The 26,516-nt window shown below is 35.7% G+C and overlaps 5 long non-coding RNA genes across 6 annotated transcripts; 1 reads left to right on the plus strand and 4 right to left on the minus strand.

Annotated features, from left to right (window-relative positions):
• Window positions 1-882: 882 nt before the first annotated feature.
• LOC147760293 (uncharacterized) lies at window positions 883-2,461 on the minus strand. Its single transcript, XR_015330870.1, has 3 exons — window positions 2,300-2,461; window positions 1,309-1,496; window positions 883-1,036 (listed from the first exon to the last, which is right to left on the minus strand). It is a non-coding gene; the product is annotated as an uncharacterized LOC147760293 (long non-coding RNA).
• Window positions 2,462-4,137: 1,676 nt separating this feature from the next.
• On the plus strand, window positions 4,138-5,012 carry LOC147760294 (uncharacterized). The gene is made up of 2 exons (XR_015330916.1): window positions 4,138-4,291; window positions 4,799-5,012. It is a non-coding gene; the product is annotated as an uncharacterized LOC147760294 (long non-coding RNA).
• Window positions 5,013-8,370: 3,358 nt separating this feature from the next.
• Window positions 8,371-10,168, minus strand: LOC147760295 (uncharacterized). Its single transcript, XR_015330953.1, has 3 exons — window positions 9,995-10,168; window positions 9,163-9,333; window positions 8,371-8,602 (listed from the first exon to the last, which is right to left on the minus strand). It is a non-coding gene; the product is annotated as an uncharacterized LOC147760295 (long non-coding RNA).
• A 3,086-nt stretch (window positions 10,169-13,254) lies between these two features.
• LOC106175864 (uncharacterized) lies at window positions 13,255-26,159 on the minus strand. 2 transcript variants are annotated; one of them, XR_015330862.1, is made up of 3 exons: window positions 25,957-26,159; window positions 14,492-14,656; window positions 13,255-13,591 (listed from the first exon to the last, which is right to left on the minus strand). It is a non-coding gene; the product is annotated as an uncharacterized LOC106175864 (long non-coding RNA). The 2 variants fall into 2 exon arrangements; XR_015330861.1 differs by lacking the exon at window positions 25,957-26,159 and adding an exon at window positions 15,899-16,030 and having other exon boundaries at window positions 13,269-13,591.
• LOC147760296 (uncharacterized) lies at window positions 20,374-22,267 on the minus strand. The gene is made up of 3 exons (XR_015335643.1): window positions 22,158-22,267; window positions 20,928-21,095; window positions 20,374-20,566 (listed from the first exon to the last, which is right to left on the minus strand). It is a non-coding gene; the product is annotated as an uncharacterized LOC147760296 (long non-coding RNA).
• Window positions 26,160-26,516: the final 357 nt, after the last annotated feature.

Below are 26,516 nucleotides of genomic sequence, written 5' to 3' on the forward strand. Positions count from 1 at the left end.
AAATAAATAGCGAATATTTTGTATCATTTGCAAGTCTGTTGTGTGTGGGGGGGAGGGGGGCTTCACGCACACACATAAAATACAGAAAATGAAGATGGGTTAAGTGGTTAAGTGATTACTGCTTAATTGGTAACATTATACCCAAAATAACACATGTTAATTACAATTTACGAATGACACGAATATAAATAGCGAATATTTTGTATTCTTTGCATGTCTGTGGTGTGTGGGGGGGAGGAAAGGAGGGGCTCCGCGCACAATTTATGTTAGAAAATGAAAAAAATGAAAGGAAAAAATAAGCTTGAACGTTTACCTAAACGTGAAAAAATACAGCTTTGACCCGTTTCAGCATGCGTCTTTAGTACTTCATTAGCAAAGAGAAAATGCTGGTCTACTAAGAACACATTTCGTTAATTTCTACATTACATTTATAAAATTAAATTAAAATAAATTGTTCCACTCCTTGTTTATCTAGTGTGAAAGTAACCTAGAAATGAGACAAACTTGTGACCCAGTTGTCGGTCCCAAATTTTCATGTGAGGCACACCTCAGGTAGTGCTACTGCAGTCAATATTTACTGTTTCCTACCTGTGTAGGAACATAAATGTGACAAAATGGTGACAAGCTTCATGGTTATTCGTATTTGATGAACATTTTTTAGAAATTAACCATTATTCGGGTAAAGAGAACCAACGCGAAGGGATGTTATAGAGAATTAAGACGCAATAACTTAGGTTTTTGACTCCATTTAAAAACGCGTTCAGAGCAAAAAGTGGGTGCAAGGAATGTCAAAAACGATAAACGGGGTAATTGTAAACAAGTTAAATTCTCATTTTATGCCGTTAAGAAAAACGTTTTATCTAATTGCCCCAACGCACTGAACCAAGAAAATGTCTCATCTTTATTGGCGTGCATTAGATAAAAGATTCTGTGACAAAACAGGTATGTTTTTGTTATTGAGAATTTGGATTATGGAATATAGATGTTAGCAAATTTCTGTTACCGAGGGCTACAGCTCAGCATTACCCAACCATAGCTGAAATGAAGAATAATGACGTCAGCACATGTGATTTGAGCGACCGAAAGGGCTGTACACGTTTTACTTCTTTATAATTTTTGTTTGTATGTCTGCTTTTGTTCTGGCATATTGGCCACGGGGGATCAAGTCTAAAACGTTTAGTTCTCAGATTTCAATATTCAATACAGCAGATAAAATAATGAATAAATTAGAAGATAAATTAATACATGAATGAAAATTAAAATAAATTGAAATAAATAAAATAAATAAAGTTATTAATTAATACTTACTATTTGATGTTTGCTGCGAAAGCTGGTTAAACTTCACCAAAAGGTCGTCGTACTTGGTTTGAAGGTCTCTCAGATTTGCCCTGAACTCATTCTGCAGGGCCGTCATGGCGGAATGCATCGTCTTCGCCAGTGTATGTGTAGAGCCACACTTGATCGAGACCGGGTTACTCATAGACGGAGGTTCACGACTGGAAATAATACGATACCGGAGTTTTACGTAACTAAATATATGAAATGTATGAAATAAAAATGCAATGCATGGAGAAAGGATAGATGTTTTTAGGTTAATAGAATCGGTTGATAAAAATTCAGTTCTTAAGCATGTGAACGCGTTGTATTATTTAAACTTAAGTGCAATCAATTCATTATTGGCAACCAGTTAATACATTTCTGGCCAACCGACTTGATTGCAGATTTCTGGTGAAAGGACTCCTGGACTAACACATAAACAAGAGGATAACAATTTACAAATGTAACGCAGACGGTTACATGTATAAGCCACCCCCTAAATCTTGAGCACAAGCAATATCGGCGTCAAGATCATGAAGATAGTGCACTTACTTTATAAGGTGTCTCCTACTTCCCCTCTTGCCCCCCCCCCAACCAAAGTTAAAAAAAATATTTTAAATTGCCTTAATATTTTAAATTAACCTAGTGAAGTTTTCCCTTATTGCTCTTCTCCCCACCTTCCACAATAACAAAATTTTGGATCATGATCGCCCCCTTCTGCCCCCCCCCCCCCCACATGTACAGTACCCCCCCCCCCCCCAAAAAAAAAAATAATAATAAAAAATCATAACCAGTGCCGAGGATTTTATAACTGAGGATATAACCGAGGAATTTATTTTAAAACTGTCCTCGCCCTATAGAACCTTTCCCTTTGTGCCCCCCCACCCCAGCCAAAAAAAAATAATAATAATAATAAATAATCAACCGACCACCTTGGATCCACCAGCGACAAGTTTAATGAAATCTATAATAATTCACCCACCGTTCTAACCCGTAGGAGAGGGCAACAAAGCCAACCAGAACCAGAACAGCGATCCATGACATCTTGCTTGGCTGCCTGAACAGATCAATGTGTTCGTCGCCGACTGTTAGGGCACGGATCGCGATAGTAAGGTAATGGGTACAAACAGCTGGTGAGGTTCAGGAATTAAGAACGACCACGGTATTTTGACTTAAATCAAACACGATGGCGAACATATGAGGTAACGGAACAGTGGCAGACTTAGAAAAGGTACTCGGGGGGGGGGGGGGGGGATTACTGGGCATGTTGAAGGCCTAAAGCAAGCACGATGTTCTCCGACTGCTCTGTACCTGAAGAAAAAATAAAGGACTTTCCCTGGGCGAAAAGGAAAAGGTTGACAAATTATAAAGATTCTTAAAACATGATTTTCAAAAATCTCGGGGAGGGGAGGGGAGGGGCTGTATTTCATTCTTAACTGATTTAAAAAGCGAATTGTATTTTTAAATTAAAATTGACGTCATAACAGGAGCGTGTATAAATGGGTTCACACTCTAGACATATTTAAATAGCGTCACCACAGGGATATTAAATTGGCGTATCAGTTAACCTAAAAAACAGTAAGTTATTTAAACTATGTTCCGCAAATGATGATTTTGATTTTAACCAATGTTTTTAAATATTCATAACTATGCAGTTTAATCCAAGCGGAGAAGGTGGTTCACCTCGACATGCCTTTGCCCTCTGGCAAATAGATTACTGATGCGTAATCATGGTACTAAGTGACGTCATTATAACCTGGACTACATGTAATTCCGGTGCAGTTGGGATACGACGGCAAGATTGTTACGTATGTGCTAATGTATCCAGTAACGCGCTTCTCTCTTCGCGTTCCGGTAATGTCCCGGAATGCTGGCGCTCATTCCAATATAATAATAACAATATACGGCCCCGTAGCCATCTATTTCCAAGGAGAGGATTCTTTTTTATGAAAAAGGAGACGAATATTACCCAAAAGTGCAATTTTTCCCGACAAAAATGGCAGTTCGTAAGAACCCAACGATCAGCCCCCCGACTACGTGCCTGATAAACCAAAACTAGCGGCTCCTCTCTGTTAAAAAGTTGAAATTTGCATGAACATACACTTGAACTATTGTAAAAAAAGTATATAAATCATATAAATTAGCAAACATAACCTTTAATAACTATTTTCAATAATCTTCCGCACTGGCTAGATAGGAGCGCTTGTATTGCGCTGACTAGATGGGATGACGGTATATGAATGCGGTGAACGTCACAAGTGCGCACAAACCGATGACGTATTAATCTAGCCGGCGTATCTCACAGGCAACGGAAACTCTCTAGTACTGATTTATGGCCTGGTTTTGGCTGATTGAACGCACCTGCAGACCACATGACAGGTGGCTTGGAATTATGGGACAGGACGTTAACTCGTGTTGGGTCAAGGTCGATTTCTTAAATTTTGGTTTTATCTTTCAGTTCTATTTATGTATAGGCCTATGTTTATTCACGTCAAATATACTATTCGTATACTATTCATTCATATAAAATTTAATTTACAAATGTTAAAGTAATATGAGTGGATGAAATCAAATAAGGGCACAATGCACACTCAGGTCGAATCGCTCTTATCTTTCTAGATATCGAAAGCCACCACAGAACAGCACATTTGGCATTTGGTGGTGAATAAGCTACGTCCTTATCTGATGCTTTGTCTATCAAACTCACTTCTTGGCGTTAAATTAAAATAAAAAAGGCATATACACACTATATTTGGGTGTGCGTGTGCACTGACACGAACGCACAGAAATGTAAGTCAAAATGAGGATTAAGTGTTAAACCCGATAGCCTTGCAGGTGCCTCTTTTCACGCACAGCTTATGAAATGATGATCAAATATTCACCATATTTCTGGCTTCAGCCCCTCAGGTAACATGGCGCGATATATACTGCTTGTTTTGGTTGCCTTGTTTGCTTTCACTTGCGGACTCGAACGGTGAGTAATGAGTAATAATATTGAGTCTGATTAGACTGTTTTTAAATGAACAAGTAACAGAGAAGAAATACATTACTTAATTCATTCTTAATCGCTTTGCCCTATTTGAAAGAAGCATTGCGGTACTCTTTATATCCCCTATGACAAAAAATGAATTAGCAACTGTAAGAAAAGCAGTTACTGACAAATTGTTAATTTATAATATCTAAATATGTCTTGATTTTTCCACTTGACCACCAGCCCAATTCCTCTTTTTTTTTACTTACCCACCCTAGCCTCAGAAATGCCTGGTCAGCTTGTTGTCAAATTGTTGAACGCATTGTTCATTGAACAGAAATGTTATTATTATTATCATTATTATTATTATTATTATTATTATTATTATTGAGGTAATTGTGACTTAAAAGTTCACTTTTTCCTGTGGCATGACCCATCATTTATATATTTTTTTTTTCGTTGTATAAATATTTAAAATTTATTACCATTATCATACATGTATTTCTGTAGGCGGGAGCCCTGGTCCATGACCCATGCTGTCTCCATAGCTTGTCCGACCACAGAGAAGGTGATGAGGCAAGTACAAGCGAGTATTGACGCAATGCGCACCGACCTCAGGGCGAACATGAACAGCCTCAATTCCAAATACAACACCATGGTAACCAAGCTTGACCAGCTTTCCAAGCAGAGTACTGGGGTGTAGGTCAGTAAGCCATGTTCCGTTAATATATTTTTGTTACAATACAAATCACCAGTCAACGTAGAAATTTATCAATTTATCTATAAGCTTCGTCACTCGTTTGTATATATATATGGTCAGCGAAAAATTGTGAAATTTGATTTGGGAACTGATATTTACAAAGACGTGTTGAAAAGAGAGAAAGAGAGAGAGAGAGAGAGAGACTGTAATTTATTTATGTAAGCACTTAATGCTAAAAGTAACAATGTAAATCACATACTTATGTGCCTATTGTATTCTTTTTTTTTTTCAGATGTCGACTGCGAAAGGCCCCTCTTTGTATGCAGTTACCAAAAAAAGTGTTTTTTTTTTCTCCTTTTTCTGTTCGGAAATTGCTTTATAATTTTGTTTTATTTGGAAATAAACAATAGCTGATTCAAGTTAAGTATTCTTTTATCACTACAATGTCGGAGTGATGGTATGTGTAAAGCATATACATTTTTCACCACAAAAAGAAGCCTACTTCCCAAAACTTAAAGAACCGTAAAGACTTAAGTCCCACTTCAAGTACCTACTTAGTAATGGTATTGTTTCGTGAGCAGCTATTATGGGATCTGGGATCTGTGAAGATATCCATATTCTATACCACGTACTCAGAGAAAGAATATGCACCCCCTCAAATATGATTTTCCACAGTGATTTCCATAGAAGTAAAAAAAAAGCTATTGAATTTAAAAGACGCCATAGAATGTCATCAAATAAGCACAAAAAGCTTCAAATGTGCTCTTTAAAAGTCACGGGAGTGTGGGCATGCACCGCGTCTACGGCGTACTGCCATTATGAGTGAGATAATACACTGTCACCCGAGCGATATATGCCATAACACCTCGAGCGTCAGCGAGAGGTGTTCATGGCATATATCGCGAGAGGGCGACAGTGTATTATTTGACATACATACCGGGTAAAATTACAGCCATTTCATTCTAAAGCACCCCTAAAACCGAATAAAGTGACCCTATATCACGCTCTAGAGATGTTATATGAAATAAACTCGTCTACGTGCGCTGGTCACCTCCCGCCAAATTCTTACGTAATGTCTGACCAATTTGGTCAATTTTTGCTAAATACTTGTCATGGACGTTCAACTGGCGTGAAAAGTATTTAATCAATCGTCGACACTGACCATACGCGTCTCAGCTGAGCCACACCTAGCTGGACCTGCTGCAGAAAAAGGTCCCAAGGCAAAACCTCTACTTTTAAGTGACATTTCTGATAAACAAGGAGCGTCAGACCTGAATATAGTCAAACTAATTTTTCACAAGTGCAAAGGAGAAAGAAATTTACTTTTTGGTGATATTTCTGACAACGAGGCAGTTTCGGAATATAGTCAAAATCAAACGGATGTGTATTACAAGGCCACAGGAGTAATAATTCTACGTTTTGGTGACATTTTTTACTACGAGGCGATTTCGGAATATACATGTGCTTGTTTCAGAGCATGGAGCATGCTACATGTAATTACAAGTTCAAAGGGGGAAAATATTTGATATTTACCGATATATCTGATAAAGAGGAAGAATGAACAGCAAAAAAACAAAAGGTAAATAACACAGCCCTCGTTAAAAACTTATAGATTTACAAATAATTTCTACGCACGTGTGGCTTAAATGTAAACTAATTCCCGTTTTCAAACCATATCCATATGATATGAATTAGTGTAATAAAATTATAAATAATAATTGTTAAACGTGAAATGTTTATGCAAATTTTTAAGAGTGTGAGAGATTTTAAATTTGTCTACTGGTAGATATATAACGCAAGCAACGTCACTATTCTCTTGATGCCAAGAAGGTCTCATGATCAATCTGTCTGTGACTTCCAGCATTTAAGAGACCTCGACTGATTCAACCTAGATGTAGTCGTGAAATTCTAGACTACATCGAGGTTAAATCCGAGTTTTCCGAGAGACGCTACGCAAAGATATTTTTGGGTAGCGGCTCGAGGTTGCCCTCGATCTTCACTGAAGCTTGTCTAAATGGACAGGCTTCAGTGATCATCATATCGCCAAGGTCACACAACATCCCTAGGTATGTATCTCATGTAGGCGGTGCGACATGCCTCCAACAAGGTAACAAGTCTGTTTTGTTGGGTATTGTCCCATTCTTCCAGAAGATCGAGACTGTCGGAGCTGCCTCATTTTATACAAATAAGAGTTAGTATAAATGCAAATTTTGCATTTCTTAATTTTTTCATTTGACCTTGGAAAATAATAATAATAATAATAATAATAATAATAATAATAATAATAATTGTAAAATTTAGCTCTTCCAAATTTTAATATTGAGCTACTTGAATTAAAGGAAGTTTGCAGGTGCATCGAGATTTTTAATGGAATAAGCTTTTAAGAATGATTTATTATTAATATTATTATTGTTATTATTTTTATTGTTATTATTATTATTATATACCGACCATTTGATGACCTTTGCCCCATAAAAGTGCACATAACTAACCAGAGACATATCTATGAATATTTAGTGAAAATCAAATATGGTACAGGGAAGATTTCATTGTCTATATATCTCATAACTTCAGAGAGTCCGTTTATGTAAAAAAAGTGTGCTCGATAAAATATTTATCATTAAAGGGATAACAACTCTTTTTCAAAATAAATACATTATAAACAATTCAAAGAAATATAATAAATTCCATTTAACCACCAAAACGGTGGTTAGTGCAGTTATTCTGGAATCTGTGCTTGCCATCAGACCACGTGACCTCCATAGATTTCTTAAGAGATATTATTAAAAAACACTTTTTTGGAGCAAAAAAAACCGTAGACTGATTCATTAACTATTGGTATATTGGTATCAATGACAAAATTGTTGTATGTCCCAGGAAATCTTTTCTAAACCGAAATGAACAGTTGTTATCCATTAAATGTAATATTTATTCCACTTCCTGTAGATCTACATTTAGAAATGTAATATACTAAGTATAAGCCTTTACACTCATCTTTTCGTTGCAAAATAAATACTTTTAATAACATTATTAATTTAGGTATCCAGGCCTATATTACCTAACAATCTTGAACATTTTAAAAGCTCATTGGTTCCAAATGCTGGGCGCTTTCCCTGTCCAAAAAGTTTTATTTTGCGTATTTATATGTGTTTTTCTTTATTTATCTATTTCCTCATTAATTTCTTTTTGTTTATTTGTGTTTTATAGTGTAAGAATAATTTATTTTTGTTTATTTGTGTTTTATAGCGTAAGAATAACATCTCTTTTGACATAAATGTATAAACAACAAGATGAAATATTTTTATAAAAATAAGAAATAAAATATATAAAGCAAACGAATATATTCATTTTAGCGAACATTTAATTTCTTAATATACATCTGTCTGTCAGTCCCCAGTAAAGACAAAGTTCGCACATTTAACGAAAGCATTAATGTATAGAATGTGAATTAATGTTTGGTACAACACAGTGTTTTTCAGCGGTTATTGCAGTGGGATTTTACAGAAAATTTTAAAACACCAATAATAGATCACCATGGTATTACTATAGTTTTTATAGTATGTCCCAATGAGGTTTTGGTATTTCTAGTTTCGGCCGTGTCACATTCTTTTATTCTGAAAAATAAAAAGAATATATGTATTTTTTTATAATACATGTATTATCGCAGCTTAATTTTAGTTCAATTATCTTAGAATAAATTTTAGCTGTGAAAAAAGTCGTGAAACGAACAACTATTTTTTCGTCATAAGGGTCTCTTATGTGTGACATAACACCGATTTACATTTAAGTGCATTTTTATTTTATAGTTTTAATACCATGATAATAAACAAGCATGTAGAATACTCAATAAGACAGCTTCTATAACGTACGTTTGCTGTTGGTTATAGAGGACGCAAATTAGATAGCCAAATTTGGCAGGGCAACAGTGGTTATCTATTTATCTTCATCGATGTAGAAATGGTTAAGAATCAGACTTCACAGAAGAGGCAATAACAATTGGTAAGTCACGCGAAACAAACAGAATGGGGAGGGCACTGTTTTCAGTATGTGTTAAGAAGAGAGGTAAAGACCGATATAATAGAATATATTAGTTCCCCAGATAAGACTTAACTGGGATAAATGTAAGATAATATAGTTATGGTTTTCATGAAGAGTGAATTGACTCTCAACATACTTTTCCCAACCACAGGAAAACATTCGACGTACGGGTTACCATAGTACCATGGCGGACACAGACATTGCCACTTTGGTCGTTTACAGGCTCCGTTATATCGAACCTGAAAGTCGGGTTCAAACCTCACGCATACCGCGTTTTTGCCACAGAAAGGCGGCTTTGTGTTGCCTGCTAAAATGAAAAACAAACAAGATTCAATATCTCACTGTATTATTTGAAAAACTGGCTAGGTGCAAATTAAGAGAGCATTCACACCCAGTTGATCCATGGACTAACTGATCCGCGGGTAAAATATGACCCGAAAGCGTGACGAAATTTAATTGCTCTGCCCATGCTGGGACAGCACACTTGGGAGTCGGGAATACATTGTCAAGTGCGCGCCATTTTTGATCCGTGGTCTAGTAAATCCACGGATCAACTAGTTCAAAATATGTCAATACTATTCCTTGAGCTTTCTAAAGGTCCTCTATGGGTTACATGCTATCTACATGTAGGTACAAGAAGGTTGTAAAACCTAATAGAAATACAATAAATTCCATTTTTTTTTATTTGTGCTAATAATGTTTTAAGAGATTATGACAAAAACCAAACTCATAAAAAAGAACTTGGACAAACTTTGAATGTCGGCACATGTTCATTTATCATTGGTAAGCATGGGGAAATCGTTGTTATCCCCAGGAAATCTGCTTTGTGCCACTTTTCTCGCAAAATTGAACAGTTGAAAGCATCTTTAGATCAATGCCATTCACGAAAGAAGATCAATTTTAAAGAAGCTATATTTCCATTTTGATATCAAGTAATTTTTCTTTATACTTGCTCGTGTAAAACTTACCCACAAACAGCAAACTTAGGCACAGGGCAACAATCAAAAACGTCTTCATCTTTTCCCTGAAGTTTTTTTAACCGTTAATTATTTCTCCCCTTTGCAGTGCAAACTTAAACCCGATTTGGCTTATTTGAAGAGTTTTTAGAGGGAACTCGTATTTATACCAACTAATACGGTATAATTACATAGTAGATAATGATATGAGATAGTAAAACGTAATCTGATTGGACTAATTTCAAGTCCATTATCAAGGTGCGTCAGCACACAGTTAAAAAAACATCAACCTAAGGTGCCTGGAATTTGGGCATGTCTTTAATACTGTCAAGGTGATGACAGGTGCAAAAAGTTCACCAGGGGGTTGTAAATTTGATTTTTTCGATGTCAATTCATGGCATTTATCTGCTGAAATAATGATAAAAAACGTTTTGTATTCACATAAGGTCGAAAATCGTGTTTATATTCCAGTGGTATCTAATATTAAGTACGCGGTATCTTATTTTTCACTGAATATTATTAGGGGAGGGCTTTTCTAGCTTGCTCTTGACAATGTAATACCAGAAAAGTGATTAACAAATGAACAATATGCTTTAACCCTTAATGCTGAGTGTGCAGATACAATAGATAGATAGATAGATATACATGTATAGATAGATAGATCTTATTAATCTGTTTTATGGGGGACATAGAGAGAGAGAGAAAAGGGCATTTGGAAATATCCCATGATTTTAATTAAGAGCACTGCTACAGCTTATTTATTTCTTTACTATTATATTTCATAAATGGAATATCCCTAGTCTTTTTTCTGAAAACTAAATGTTTACTTTATCACATAAGCACGATATCAAAGTAGAAGATTATTTCATTTAAGCAAAAATTCGCGTAATCCAACAGGACTTTCTTAGATAACGATTTACTTGTGTGTTACACGCTTTTAATTTGGTTTAATGTCCCTCACTCTACACGAAACTTCAAAGGTATTGACAATTTCACTGGGACGATTTGTGTTGCAACTAATGACATTGTCCCCTTAATTAGATAAAAAGTGAATGTCAAATATAACAGAATAAATGAATTGAACAACCATAACCGCTTCCAGTACACATATATTATCTACTCCATCCCTGGAAACTTCACAAACAGATCCGTGTGTATAGAATTTGAATCAATTTTGTCTTTCTTAATGATTGTGGCAGTGGGATTTTACAGAAACGTAACGCACATAATAGATCACCGCAGCCTTTTTATCACTCGTAACTTGCCATTATGAAACTATTTGTGGTTTTGAACGTGTCACGTGGTACGGCTGTACGTCCGTTTAAAAACAAAAAAAAAAAAAAAACAAACAAATGAACAGATTTTAATATATATTTGTGTCAATTTGCTTATCTTAAAACACAAAAATTAATTGGACTGTGAAGAATGTCGTGGTACAATGCAAATTACTACATCTGTTTGTCTTCGAAGTTTCTCCTATATATGAGTTGGGCATCGGCCTAACGCCATTGCTTAGACGTTGTACACGTACATTGTGATGTACGAGAAGGCATTTTATTACCTTCCTAATTTGCTGAACAGAATTTGAATTACAAAGCAAGTGTGTGGGCACCAGAGACAGTTAAATTTGACAGTTACAATTAGATACATTTGAATCAAAATCAAACCTGTAAAAAAGTAACATGGAATTAAAGAAACGTTAACTATAAATATAGAATCATTTTCACCAATCACTTTATTATCAGTTATAGAAGGACTAGCATTTGGGTCCAAAACATAGCCGTAGACCACAAAAACAACATGTGGAATAATCTCGCAGTCACCCTTGAACTCAGAATTTCATACATTTGACAAATGAATTCTTCTGAAAAATTTGTATTTATCCAAAGTGTCAGTTTTTCTTAATGACAACAGCGGTGTATGTGGATTTGTACAGAAATTAAAAGCTAATAACGTTTCTTTGTCGCATTTTTTTCGTCCGCAGTCTCCCTTCATGACGCCGTACATGGCTTGGATCCTGTCATGTGATACGCCTTTCCATCCCTCTTTTAAAAAAAATGACACAAAATAAGATTCTTGCTACAAAGTTGTGGAATATTCAAATAAAATGGAAAAACTGTGTGTAGCACATTGTCAGAGCAAGCGTACAGTACTCTCTACTAGGTCTTCTGACTGATTTTTCGATAGATATTCACAGATAATGCCTCTGGTTAAATATGTTTAATCTTCTAACAGGTGGAAAATGTGCCTATAATATCTGCCGCCCTGGTAGAGGGTAGGCCAAGCGTGGAAACATGCAGCATTCAACCAGCTAATTATATAGAAATATAAGAAGGCATTATCACCCTTCCCAATTAGCTGGACAAAATTTGAATCGCAACTGCACACGTCAAAGATGAAAGCATTTTAAAAAGCGTTTAACATCACATTCTACTCCATTTTGTCAAACATGGTGTAAGACAAAAACCACTTAATGCGCAACAGTCTAATACTTCGTTCCGCTTACCCAACTTGAACATCACTAAACCTTGGCCCACATTTCGTCCACGGTTTAACAGGCAATAATAAATTCATGTATCAAGCCATGTTTTCATGTCTACGGAAACAGAATAAGTGAATTGGACAACCATAACCGCTTTCAGTACATATTACCTACTCCATCCCATAGAACTGAAAACTTAACAAACAGATCCGTGAGTAAAGAATTTAAATCAAAGCTGTCTTTCTTAATAATTGTGGCAGTGGAATTTTACAGAAACGTTACGCACATAATAGACCACCGCAGCCTTTTTATCACTCGTAACTTGTCATTATGAATCCATTTGTGGTTTTGAACGTGTCACGTGGTACGGCTGTGCGTCCGTTTTAAAACCAAAAAAAAAAAGCAAATGAACAGATTTTAATATATCTTTGTGTCAATTTGGTTATCTTAAAACATAAAAATGACTTTGACTTTGAAGAATGTCGTAGTAGAATGCAAAGCATTGCATTTTCTGTCTTAGAAGTTTTTGCAATGCGTTGATCATAGGCCTAACACCATTGCTTAGACGTTGTACACGTACATTGTGATGTACGAGAAGGCATTTTTTTAGCTTTCTAATTTGCTGAACTGAATTTGAATTGCAACAGCACTTGTGTGGGCACCAGAGACACTAATACACAATTAAACTAATGTCAGTACAGATTTATAACGCAAGGGGAGTTTGTATCTCTGTTAATGTAAATGCATTTGAAACAAGATGAAATCTTTAATAAAGTAACATGGAATTAAATAAAAGATAATAATAAATATATAACACAACAATAATTTTCACCAAACACTTTATTATCTGTTATAGAAGTACTAACATTTCATAGACTAATGAGTCCAAAATATGTTTAATAATCTCGAGGTCACCCATGAACTCAAATTTTCATAGATTTGATAAATGAATTCTTGTGCAAAATTCATATTTATCCACAGTGTCACGAGGAGTTTCTTCATGGCAGTGCGCTTGGGATTGTACAGAAGTTAAACGCTAACAAAGTTTCTATGTGTCATTTTTATCGTTTGCAGTCATATGTGGTTTGGATGGTGTCAGGTGATGCGGCTTCCGTCCTTCTTTTAACCTAAAAAAGAACGAAAATATGATATTTGCTACAAAGTTGTAGAATATTCCAAAACAAAAATAAAAAAGCTGTGTATAGTACACTGTCAGGTGCAGAATTCAACAAGCTCATTGTTTAGATATAAGAGAAGGCATTATCACCCTTCAAATTTGCTGGACAAAATTTGAATTGCAACTGCACACGTCAATGATAAAAGCATTTTAATTTAAATGCACGTTTGGCATCTCATTCTGCTCCGATTTGTCACACATGGTGTAAGACAGAAGCCACTTAATGTGCGATACTCTAATACTTCGTTCCGCTTACCCAACTTGAACATAATTATACTTTGGCCTACATTTCCTCCACGTTTAACAAGCAATAATAAATTCATGTATATAGCCATGTTTTTTTTTGCCTCTCTCTCTCTCTCTCTCTGTGTGTGTGTGTGTGTGTGTGTGTGTGTGTGTGTGTGTGTGTGTGAATAGCAACAAAATGAACGTGTCTCTAGTAATAATTTTCAAAATAACTCGTTCCTATTAGCAAGAGTGTAATTCAACTACGACATAAGCCGTGTAGTGAATCAATCAATATTTATATATTAATGTGTCAGGATTTTTTTATTACAGAAACAGCATATTACATATACAATAGATCATTAACTAATAAAATAATAAAGCTGTACATAAACACTTTAAGCGATACTAGTAGTGACAAAATTAATGTATTGAAAATAAGAATAATTAAAAAATGTCAGTATTTGATATACCCTCGAAATAAAAGAAAACACGCGTGTGCCAGAGAGAGTGTGTGTGTGTAAAAAAAAAGAGAGAGAAAAAGAGAGAGAGAAGGTAAGAGGGAGAGTGAGAAGCAAGTACCATTCTTTTAGTCTATTTTACTTCTCACGGTCTTAATACTGACCTTGGTGGTGTACCGGATGACATTTTTTGTGGGGGTCGCCTTGGAAGCCCTTCTTGCACTTACAGCGCCATCTAGGGCCATTGCACGGTCCATTACCAGGGTGCGGGTCGTTGGAGTGTGCCCCCACGCAATGTGCGTTCTTGCCGCAATTATGTGCGCTGCCAGCTGGAAAGAGACCAATCTATCTACAGAGACCAACCTAGAGAGATGTTAACCGACCTGTTGACTGCAAGAATTAGACAAATATGTATTTGATTGTAAATATGTCAGACGTAATGCTTAATTGTTTTACAATTTATCTGGCTCAAAAATAGAACTGGGCCCATTTAGAACACATACCGGTCCAAGTACATGTACTAACGGCAAAACATTAGATCTCGTGTTTGGTTAATAAGTGTGTGTGTGTGTGTGTGTGTGTGTGTGTGTGTGTGAAAACATGAGCAAAATAATGAATACTATTCTGAAAGCAAAAAGAGAGTCTAATGTCTTCCAGAAACCTTGTATTAAACGCCACAGTGAACAAGTAAACCACAAACATTCATGCTAAAACGTGTGGAATATGCCAATGGATTGTCAATGCTTTGATGGCAACAACGTTTAACAAAACGTATTTTATCCATCTATTTCGTATGATATACATGTACGAGATTGCATTATCATGTTTCAAATTTCATACACAGAATGCCAAACTTCAGCAACGCTTTGAGTATTTCACCTGATCTCAAGATCACATTTATAACAAAGGTAAAAAGTTCTAAATATACAATGGTCGAATGACGCACGGATTATTTGTCAGATATGTTTTAAATCAAAGGTATATGGCTTATAAAAGAATTATTCTTATTTGGCAAATAAAGGGAGCGCCAGTTTTGTGCAAGTCTACACCTTTATTGGAGTTCTCATCTTTAGTGGCTTTTTTTCATGATTTGTTCATACTAATTGCATAAGTCATAGGCCTGATAAATTTATGTTGTTCAGTTTACTGAACATTTTATAAATTATTATTATTATTATTATTATTCGGCATTACATTCATGCAAGCCTAAGTGTGTGTGTGTGTGTGTGTGTGTGAAAACCAGCTTATAAGCGAATACTACTCGGGCACCAAGAACACAGTAAAATAACCCTGCATAGAAACGGAACAGTGACGAATTCATGCAAGCTTAGATGTTTATATCTTTTGGCGATGGTATTTTGTATCACTCACTTCAGTTTCTCTTTTTTTTTTTTAAATTTACCACACCGATTTTTTAATATATTTGCTATTTTTTTACCTTAAAAGATTAATAATGCCAACAGATCAAAATGAGTTTATTTTTGACTGAATCCTACTATCATCAATTTCGTGAAGAAGATTATTACTAACTGCATATAAATACTCTTCGCTGAGACAGTTGTAGTGCTTACCCACAAACAGCAAGCTCAGACACAAGGCAACGATCAAAAACGTCTTCATCTTTTCCCTGCAGATCTTCAACTCGTGATTTCTTCTCCTGTCAATACGGTCGGCTTATTAAGAAATCTTTGGGAGGACTTGAATTTATACCAGTGACCAGTTGACCTTATATACGAAAGGCGGTACGGGATCTGGTTGGGTAAATTTTGGACCTATTAAACTTGCAGTTAAAACGCATTATATTAAATTAACATCAGATGTGATTTTCCGCTCAACAAGTCTATCTTTGATGTCATTGACCTATGTTTTTAACCTAATCAAAGATAACTATTGGCAATTGTTTTAAATTGAAACTCAAATACAAATACGTGTAAAGCATATCATCATTCAAAATAGTTGAATATATATTTTTTTTTTGGGAGGGGAGGGGATAAGGGGTTCCTTTAACTCTCCAGATTTTTTTCACCAGCAGATTCATGCACAAAGTCTCAATTTTAGCAAAACAGTCCCAGCGGGCAAATTATGTTGTTTTAACGTTGAAACAACGTTGAACCATAACGTTGCTAAGACGTTGGATAAACGTCGGATTTGAAAGTTGGATCAACGTCAGATAACAACATTGTATCAACCCAAGTTGTTAGACAACATTCTTGCATGAAAAGACGTGAAAATGACCTAAAATGTCCACTCGTTAACTAAAGACACAAAACAAGTGTCACTTTTACTTTAAAACACTTTTTTATTATTTTGATAAAGTTAGATACAGCATTGATAAACAAAGTATCACGTTTCCAATAATTAATATTTTAAATTACAATCCATGTCTTGCATCACGACGACCAAACAACAACGTTGAGTCAATGACCAAAATACAACGTTGAGTCAACGTCACATTATTACGTGGCTGGATCAACGTTGATTTTACGTTGAATTTAGGTAGATCAACGGCAATTCAACGTATCAAACTACAATTAAAATAATTAATTGTATTTATGTAGGAAATGGTTTGTTTTTAGTGGTGGTAATAGCTTTGTTAATAATTCATCTACGCTTTGTTTATAGGAAGTAGTCTGGGTTTAGGTCTCGTGTCTGCACATTTTGATCTTAAGTAGTTGACCAAGGCAAGGTGATAACAGATGTCCAGGGTTAAAATTGTCTTAGCTGCTGTGTATCTTGGCACACAGTTAATTTTAAATGAGTTTTAGGAAACTACTTCTTGCGAGCTGCATCAGCGAGAAGTCATTCAGCCTTTTAGCTGCGATGATATGTACCCGCAATTTCAGCAGCTTCACAGTATTATGATTTCTTGCGTTTCTTTAATGTAATTTTACATTGGTTACCAGCCATCAACTTTGGTGATTTCAATATTTGGGGACGGCCAGTTTCTTGATACTTGGTGACTGTATTTTCTTCGGATATTATTCAGTTTTCCCAGCCACCAGTTTTGTTATCAAGTTTGGGCGACGACTGGGGAGATGTTATATTATCTCCTCAGTTTTGTAACTACGTATTTTATTAGTTTCATCATTAATAAATGACAATTATCAGTCTTATGGACTGATCTTATTTACTTTGGAGCAAAAACAGAGCTTCGTTGTGCTTGTTAACATTTGGCTACATAAACCTGTTTTGAACGTTGATCCAACGTCACTATGCCTGCTGGGAGTGACGTTGACAAAAACTTTCCAACTTAAACTTTGGGGTGTTAAAAACAACTGATCTAATGATAAACACAAGTTGTTAATGCCAACTTAATAACTTAAAAGCCTTAAAAGCCTGTCATGCATGCTTAATAATGACACGCATAGAGCCCCGGGAAACCAAGCACAAAATTCGCTCTCTTATGGCCATTTTTACTATATATGTAGAATTACCCTTCACCCGCAACCAAAGCCAGAACCCCATTTCATTAATCAAAATGTTATCATCTGTCCCCTGAATTCATGGTTGCCACTGCACGAAATGGAAACGTCCATTACAAGATGTGGTTGAACAGATGGAATGTAATTAAAACATGTGAACAACTCTTCACTGTTTATTGTTGCAAATTGTCAAAATTGATGCATTCATGCAAACCTCCCCGTCTGTCTGTCTGTCTGTATATCTGTTTGCTTTCCTTCGTGCCGATGTAACAGGAAGTGCATTCCTAAGAATATGAGGGTAACAGAAATTCTGCCCCCATTTAGTTATAATGATTAGGGTTAGCTTGACCTAAGTGGGTCAATATCTATAGGTTTACCAATGAATGGGTGAGGGACTCTCTATCACAAGGGACACTCTGTCACTTTACAGATATTTCATATGGTCTGGAATGAGACATATTTGCAGTTTCTAACAGACAATGTCATGCTGCTATTTCACGATACATATATTGTAAACAGCTCCTATTTGTATAATAAATTCTTCAAGAGATTATTACAAAAAAAGAAACTTTTTAAGAAAAACAGGGACTTAGTTTGAATGTCAGAACGGATTCATTAACTGTTGCTTCAGCCTCGGTCACAACCGGCCGCACGGGTTCTTACGGGCTGTTTGCGTCCAAATTTTGCGCAGAATCTCACGTCCCACGCAAGGCCTTCGTACGCAATTTCGAGTTCGCAGACAGCCCGAAAGCACGTACGGCAACGCAGACCTTCCTCTACGACCTCCCCTTCCTCTACGATCTCCACTCCCTCCGCAACCCCCCAAAATCGCAGGGGACGTACGTTCCTGAAATTCGTGCGTCCGGTTGTGACCGAGGCTTAAGTATGAGCTGTTTACCCCAGGAAAACCCACTTTTTGACCAAAATGGACAGTGATAATAATAATAATAATAATAATAAAGGTTTATTGTGTTCTTTGCAATATATAAGACATATATTGAATGTATATGTATAAACGTATAAAGATGTAGTATTAGAATAGAGCTTTAAGATAAATTCTAAATTATAAAAACAATAATGAGGTTAAAAATGGTGATTCGTTGTTCTTTTCAAAAGCTAAAAGTTCATTGATAGACCTTGATCATTGACACGTATATAAACAGTATGGGAAAAAAGTGTTCCTATATCTTTTTGTCCGACATTTTGGTAAAACATATCTATAAACATTCCTTAGGTCCTTTTCTATGACACGAGTGTTAGGTAAAAGATGGTTTAATCTATGTGTACACAGTTTTATCTCATTAAATAATTTTTTGCACAAGTCAGTACGCCCAGATTTCATGGTAGGTAATTCAGTGATGTCCATTGCTTCGTTGTAAGTAAGTTCAGGGTATATAATATGAAGAGCTCTTTTTTGGATGTGCTCTAAGGCTTTAGATTGCTGTGCGGTAATTCCAGCATGCCATTGCTGACAAACGTACTCAAGTGTTGGGCTGAGATTGCTTTTATAAATTTGTAAGAGGTCATATCTCGGCACCCCAGCGTGTTTGACCATGCATAAGAAATACAGTCTGGATGCAGCTTTTGAGAGAATTTTTTCTATTTGTAACTCCCATTTCAAATTAGAACTGATATGAACTCCCAGCAGTTTGGCATGTGAAACTTGTTCAAATTTTATACCATCAATTATTAGGTTATCAGGTACAGTTGGGTTTTTACTGAAACAGATAAACAGTTCAACAGTTTTTTTTTAGGATTAATTAGCATGTTATTTTGTTTTGTCCATTCATATAGGATTGAGGCTGCTATTGGAAGTTTAGATTGCGTAGGTTTGGTACCTTGTTCTATTTCCCTTGGAGATGGTTGGTGAACTAGCTGTCTCATAAACTGTAGTGTCATCCACATACTTTACTGCTGGTAAAAGCATTCCATGTCATTTATCATTGTAATGAAAAGGAGAGGTCCTAATTTTGTACCCTGGGGCACGCCCCCATGAATATGGCACCATTGTGACATTACTGATCCACACTTGATCCGTTGTTGTCTATTAAGTAAAAAGGCATGGACCCATCTTAGTAATACTGTAGGTACTCCATAGCTGCCCCATGAGAGGGCTTATCATTTTAATAAAGTATTATTTGAACGCCTGTACATCGGCATTTAGAAATATAATAACTTAAGTGTAAGCCGTTGCATCCATCTTTTTGTTATATAATAAATATAATTATTATTATTATTATTAGAAAAGAGCTCATTAATTGGTGTATTTATATTACCCAACAATCCTTTTACTAAAAACTGAACATAAAGCCCCTAACTCCTAGTAGCTGGGTACTATCCTTGGCAAGGACCATCTTATATTTTGCATATTTTATAATATTTATGTTTATTCATTTTTTCTTTTTCTCTTTTATTTCATGTATATTTTTCTCATTTTTACATTCTTATTCATAACCAAATGCCCCTGTGCTATAATAACAATAATCTCTTTTGATATACAACAATAAAATGTAAACAGTGAAATGAAATCTTTTTATTAAAAAATAAGGAATAGAATAAATAAAGCAAACACCCTTTTCGTTTTAGAGAATATTTTATTACTTTATTATTATTTTATTACGAATTATAGTATAGGATGTGAATTAATACTTGGCATAACACAATGTGTCCAAATGGTTATTGCAGTGGGATTTTAAGGACATTTTAAGCCAATAGATCACTATCATCTTTTTATAGTCCGCCTTCTGTCCCTATGAAGCTTTGGTATCTGTGGTTAAGGCCGTGTCACATTAAAATGGCTTTCCTTCCTTTTTTATTCTGAAAAATAAAACGGAATGATACATTTTAATTTTACATGTATAATCTTAATTTTAATTCGATTATCTTAGAATATATTTTAACTGTGAAGAATGTCGTTGAATCACTAACTATTTACTAGGGTAACAGTGGCGGTCCATTTTCTACATTGATGTGGAAATGATTGGGTATTGGACTGTACGGAAGGGGCAACGACAGTTGGTTTGTCACGCAAAACAAACTGAATGGGAGGGCACTTTTTAGGATAAAGTTAGAGACCAATATCATAGAATATTTCAGTTGCGCAGTCAAGACTTAATTGGGATAAATGTTTGATGTTAGTTTTGATTTTCGTGTGAGTTTACTCCCTAAGTAATTTTACCATCAGGCATCTGAAAACATTCGTAGTACGGGTCACCATAATAGTTTGGCAGGCACAAACATTCCCACATTGGCAGTTTACAGGAGCCGTCATATCGAACCTGAAAGTTCGGTTCAAACCTCACGCATACGGCGTTTTTGCCACAGAAAGGTGGCTTTGCGTCGGCTGCTGAAAATGAAAAAGATAAAATAGTGAGTCTCTCCCTGTATTATTTGAAAGAGTGGCTAGATATTAATCTAAGAGACTAACTGATCCGCGTCGCATTTATACTTTCAGTAAAAAGAAAGATTTTTGTTACTATAACAAACGACTGATGAATATCGTCAGTCACGAGAGAATGGATCTCGAAATGGACACTAGACCACCTGTGGCACTCACAGCGTTCATTCCGAGAGGCATTTTCTCATGACTGATGACATTTATCAGTCATAAATGAAGTCAGTAAATAAGCAACTAGACAGAAAACAGTCATGAACGACTGAAAAAATAAGTAAGTTGCACGAACATTAATTAATTTATTTAACATTAATTAAATAGTGCTAAAGCAGCAGGGTGGCGCATTCATTCAAATGGGTCACTTGTCGGACTGGATTTATTTACTTTTGCTAACAAACCCTTCATTTGTATATACGCACACAAGTTATTGTAAACATTATTGTAGTTGGCGACAATTTGTGCAGGGCGACAAATTGTGCCGACCATGCCTACACAGTCTGTCGCCACCTAAGGACGACAATTTGTGTCGGCGACAATTTGTGCCATCAATGACTACACAATTTGTCGCCACCGAAAGACGACAATTTGTGCCGGCGACAAATTGTGCCGGCGACAATTTAAAGGGATGGCAACCCTTTGTATGAGATTCATATTTCACAATACATACATTGTAAAACCTAACAGAAATACGATATTGTCATTTTCTGCAATTTGTGCTTGCCATCGGACAACGTGGATCCTAATAGACAGCTATCCACCGTTATATTATTTATAGAGATTATTACACAGAACAAACAGAGAATAAAAAGAACTTTGGTTTGCCATTGGTAAGCATGGGAAAACCGTCTTTATCCCCAGGGAAATCCGTATTATGCCACTTTTCTCGCCAAAATGAGCAGTTGATATCATTTTCTTACATAATGTCTTACATAAAAAGAAATAAATTTATAAAAAGCAACATTTCCATTTTGATATCAAGCAATTTGTTGTTATACTTGCACATGTAAATCTTACCCACAAACAGCAAGCTAAGACACAAGGCAACAATAAAAAATGTCTTCATCTTTCCATGCAGTTTTTCAAACCGTTATTTCTTCCCCTGGCAGTGCAAACTTAAACCTGATTTGGCTTATTTGAGAAAATTTCAGAGGGAACTTGTATTTATACCAACTAATACGGTATAATTTTATAGGGGATAATGACCTTTGACAGTCGAAAAGTAATCGGAATGGACTAATTTCAAGTCCATTATCAAGGTGCGTCAGCACACAGTTAAAAAAGCATCAAGCCGTGGTGCTCCAAAGTTGGGCATGTCTTTAAAATTGTCATGGTGTTGACATATGCAAAAGGTTCGTCAGGGGTTGGTAAATGTGACTCTTTCCACTTCAATTCATTGCATTGGTCTGGCTAAATAATGACAAATACGTCGTCTTGTATTCAGATAAGGTCACAATAAAGGTTATATATATATATATATATATATATATAAACTTTAAACGTATTGCTTATTTCACTGGGACGATTTGTGTTGGAACAAATGACATTTTCCCCTTAATTGGATAAAAAAGTGAATGTCAAAGGAAACAGAATAAGTGAGTTGAACAACCATAACCGCTTTCAGTATACATGTATTATCTACTCCATCCCATAAAACTGAAAACTTCACAAACACATTTTTGTGTATAGAATTTGAATCAAAGCTGTCTTTCTCAATGATTGTGGCAGTGGGATTTTACAGAAACGTAACGCACATAATAGACCACCGCAGCCTTTTCATCACTCGTAACTTGCCATTATGAAACCATTTGTGGTTTTTAACGTGTCACGTGGTACGGCTGTACGTCCGTCTCAAAACGAAAAATAAAAGCGAGTGGGTAGATTTTAATATATTTTTGTGTCAATTTGTTTATCCTAACACACACAAGATACTTGGACTGTGAAGAAAGTCGTGATACAATGCAAATTGCTACATTTTTTCGTCTTGGAAGTTTTTGCTATGCGTTGGGCATAGGCCTAACACCAACGCTTTACACGTACATTGTAATGTACGAGAAGGCATTTTATTACCTTTGTAATTAATTTTGCTGAACAGAATTTGAATTGCAACAGCACGTGTGTGGGCACCAGAGACAGTAATACACAATTTAACTGATGTTAGCGCAGATTTATAACGCAAGGGCATTTTGCATCTCTGTTGATGTACATACATTTGAAACAACATGAAACTTTAAGAAAGTAATATGGAATTCAATAAAAGATAACAATAAATATATAACACAATAATTTTCACTAAACACTTTATTATCTGTTATAGAATTACTAGCATTTCGTAGACTAATGGATCCAAAACAAAGCCGTAGACAACAACAACAATATGTTTAATAATCTCGAGGTCCCCATTTTCATAGATTTCATAGAGGTCACCAAATTTCCATAGATTTAATAAATGAATTCTTGTGCAAAATTTGTATTCATCCACATTGTCATGAAGATTTTCTTTATGGCAACAGCAGTGCGCGTGGGATTGTACAGAAATTAAACGTTTCTTTGTGTCATTTTTATCGTTTGCAGTTTTATGTGGTTTGGATCTTGTCAGGTGATACTGCTTCCGTCCTTCTTTTAACCTAAAAAAGAAACAAAATGAGATTCTTGCTACAAAGTTGCAGAATATTCCAAAACAAAAACGAAAAAAGATGTGTCTAGCACAATGTCAGGTGGAAACGTTTCGTATTCAAAAAGCTAATTATTTAGAAATATAAGAAGGCATTATCACCCTTCCCAATTTGCTGGACAAAATTTGAATTGCAACTGCACACGTCCACGTGAAAGCAGTGTAATTAAGATGCAAGTTTAGCATCACATTCTGCTCCGACTTGTCACACATGGTGTAAGACAGAAACCACTTAATGCGCAACAGTCTAATACTTCGTTCCGCTTACCCAACTTGAACATAATTAAACCTTGGTCAACATTTTGTCCAAGGTTTTACAGCCAATAGTTAATCCAATACAATAGTTAATTAATTAATAAAATAATTGAGCTGTACATAAACACTATTAGCGATACTAGTAGTGACAAAATTAATATATTGAGAGAAACAGTAAAATAAGAATAATGAAAAAAATGTCAGTACTTGATACACCCTTGAAACAAAAGAAAGCGTGCGTGCGCAAGAGTGTGTGTGTGTGTGTGTGTGTGTGTGTGTGTGTGTGTGTGTAAAAAAAGAAAGAGAGAGAGACGGTAAGAGGGAGAGTGAGAAGCAAGTACCATTCTTTTAGTCTATTTTACTTCGCACAGATAAGGCTTTGCTGAGATAAATGTTAGATACTAATTCTGAATACAGACCTTAACGGTGTACCGGATGACATTTTTTGTGCGGGTCGCCTTGGAAGCCCTTCTTGCATTTACAGCGCCATCTAGGGCCATTGCACGGTCCATTACCAGGGTGCGGGTCGTTGGAGTGTGCCCCCACGCAGTGTGCGTTCCTGCCGCAATTATGTGCACTGCCAGCTGGAAAGAGACCGACTTACCTACAGAGACCAACCTAGAGAGATGTTAACCGATCTGTTGACTGCATAAACAAGACAAACGTGTATTTAATTGTTAGTATGTCAGACGTACATGTAATGCTTAATTGTTTTACAATTTATATCTGGCGCAAAAATAGAACTGGGTCCATTTAGAACGCATACCGGTGCAGGTTGTAACGGCAAAACATTAGAACTTGTGTTCAGTTAATAAGTGTGTGTGTGTGAAAACATGAGCAAAAGAATGAATACTATTCTGACAACAAAAAGAGAGTGTAATGTCTTCCAGAAACCCTGTATAAAACGCCACAGCGAACAAGTAAACCTCCGTATTGAATTCCTCAAACATTCATGCTTAATGTGTGGAATATGCCAATGGATTGCCAATGCTTTGATAGCAACAACGTTTAACAGAACGTATTTCAGCTATCTTTTTCGTGTGATATATACATACGAGATTGCATTATCATGTTTCAAATTTCATATAGAGAACGCCAAACTTCAGCAACGCTTTGCGTATTTCACCTGATCTCATGATCACATATATAACAAAGTCAAAAAGTTCTAAATATACACAAGTCGAACGATGCACGAATTATTTGTCGATTATGTTTTAAATTGAAGGTAGATGGCTTATGAAAGATTGATTCTTATTTGACAGGGATAAAGGGAGCGCCAGTTTTTTGCAAGTCTACACCTTTATTGGAGCTCTCATCTTTAGTAGCTTTTTTCATGATTTTGGTTATACTAATTGCATAAGACATAGACCTGATAAATTTATGTTGAACAGTCTACTGAACATTTTATAATTCATTATTATTATTATTATTATTATTATTATTATTATTATTATTATTCGTCAATCCATTCATGTAAGCCTAAATGTGTGTGTGTGTGTGTGTGTGTGTGTGTGTGTGTGCGCGCGCGCGCGCGTGTGTGTGTGAACAACAGCTTAGGAGCGAATACTACTCGGGTACCCAAAACACAGTGAGATGAAACCTGCACCGAATCGGAACAGTGGCGAATTCAAGCTTAGAATTTTAATATATTTTGGAGATTTTTTTTCACTTGCTTCAGTTTCTTTTTTTTTTTTCTTTTTTTTTTTGTCATAACACACCACACCATTCTTTAAATATATTTGCTATTTTTTAACCTTAAAAGATTAATAATGCCAACAGATCAAAATGAGTTTATTTTTGACTGAATCCTACTATCATCAATTTCGTGAAGAAGATTATTACTAATTGCATATAAGTACTCTTCGCTGAGACAGTTGTAATGCTTACCCACAAACAACAAACTCAGACACAAGGCAATAATCAAAAAGGTCTTCATTTTTTTCCTGCAGACCTTCGAACAGCGATTTCGTCACCTGTAAATACGTACCGGCTTATAAAGAAATCTTTGGGAGGGGTTGAATTTATACCAGTGACAACGGAACAATAATATTAAGGTCAATTGGCCTTATATACGAAAGGCGGAACGGGATCTGGTTGGGTAAATTTTGGGCCTATTAAACGTGTTAAAACTCATTATATTTAATTGATATCGGATGTGGTTTTCTGCTCAACAAGTCTATCTTTGATGTATTTAATCGATTCAACGAGAAAAGGTATTGATAATTGTTTTAAATTGAAACTCAAATACGTGTAAAGCATATTAGCATTCAAACCAGGTGATTGTAATTATCACTTTGGGGGAAAGGGGTAACTTTTTTTTACCAGCAGACACCAAGACTATATTTTAACATGACTCCAACTAAAATTTTGAAGTGTTAAAAACAACTGATCTAATGACAAACACAAGTTGTTTATGTCAACCAAATAATACATTTGTTTTAACAAGC

This window comes from Lingula anatina, chromosome 8, assembly GCF_051362555.1.
Source record: "Lingula anatina isolate TDL-2025a chromosome 8, LinAna3.0, whole genome shotgun sequence".
Lineage (NCBI taxonomy): Eukaryota > Metazoa > Brachiopoda > Lingulata > Lingulida > Lingulidae > Lingula > Lingula anatina.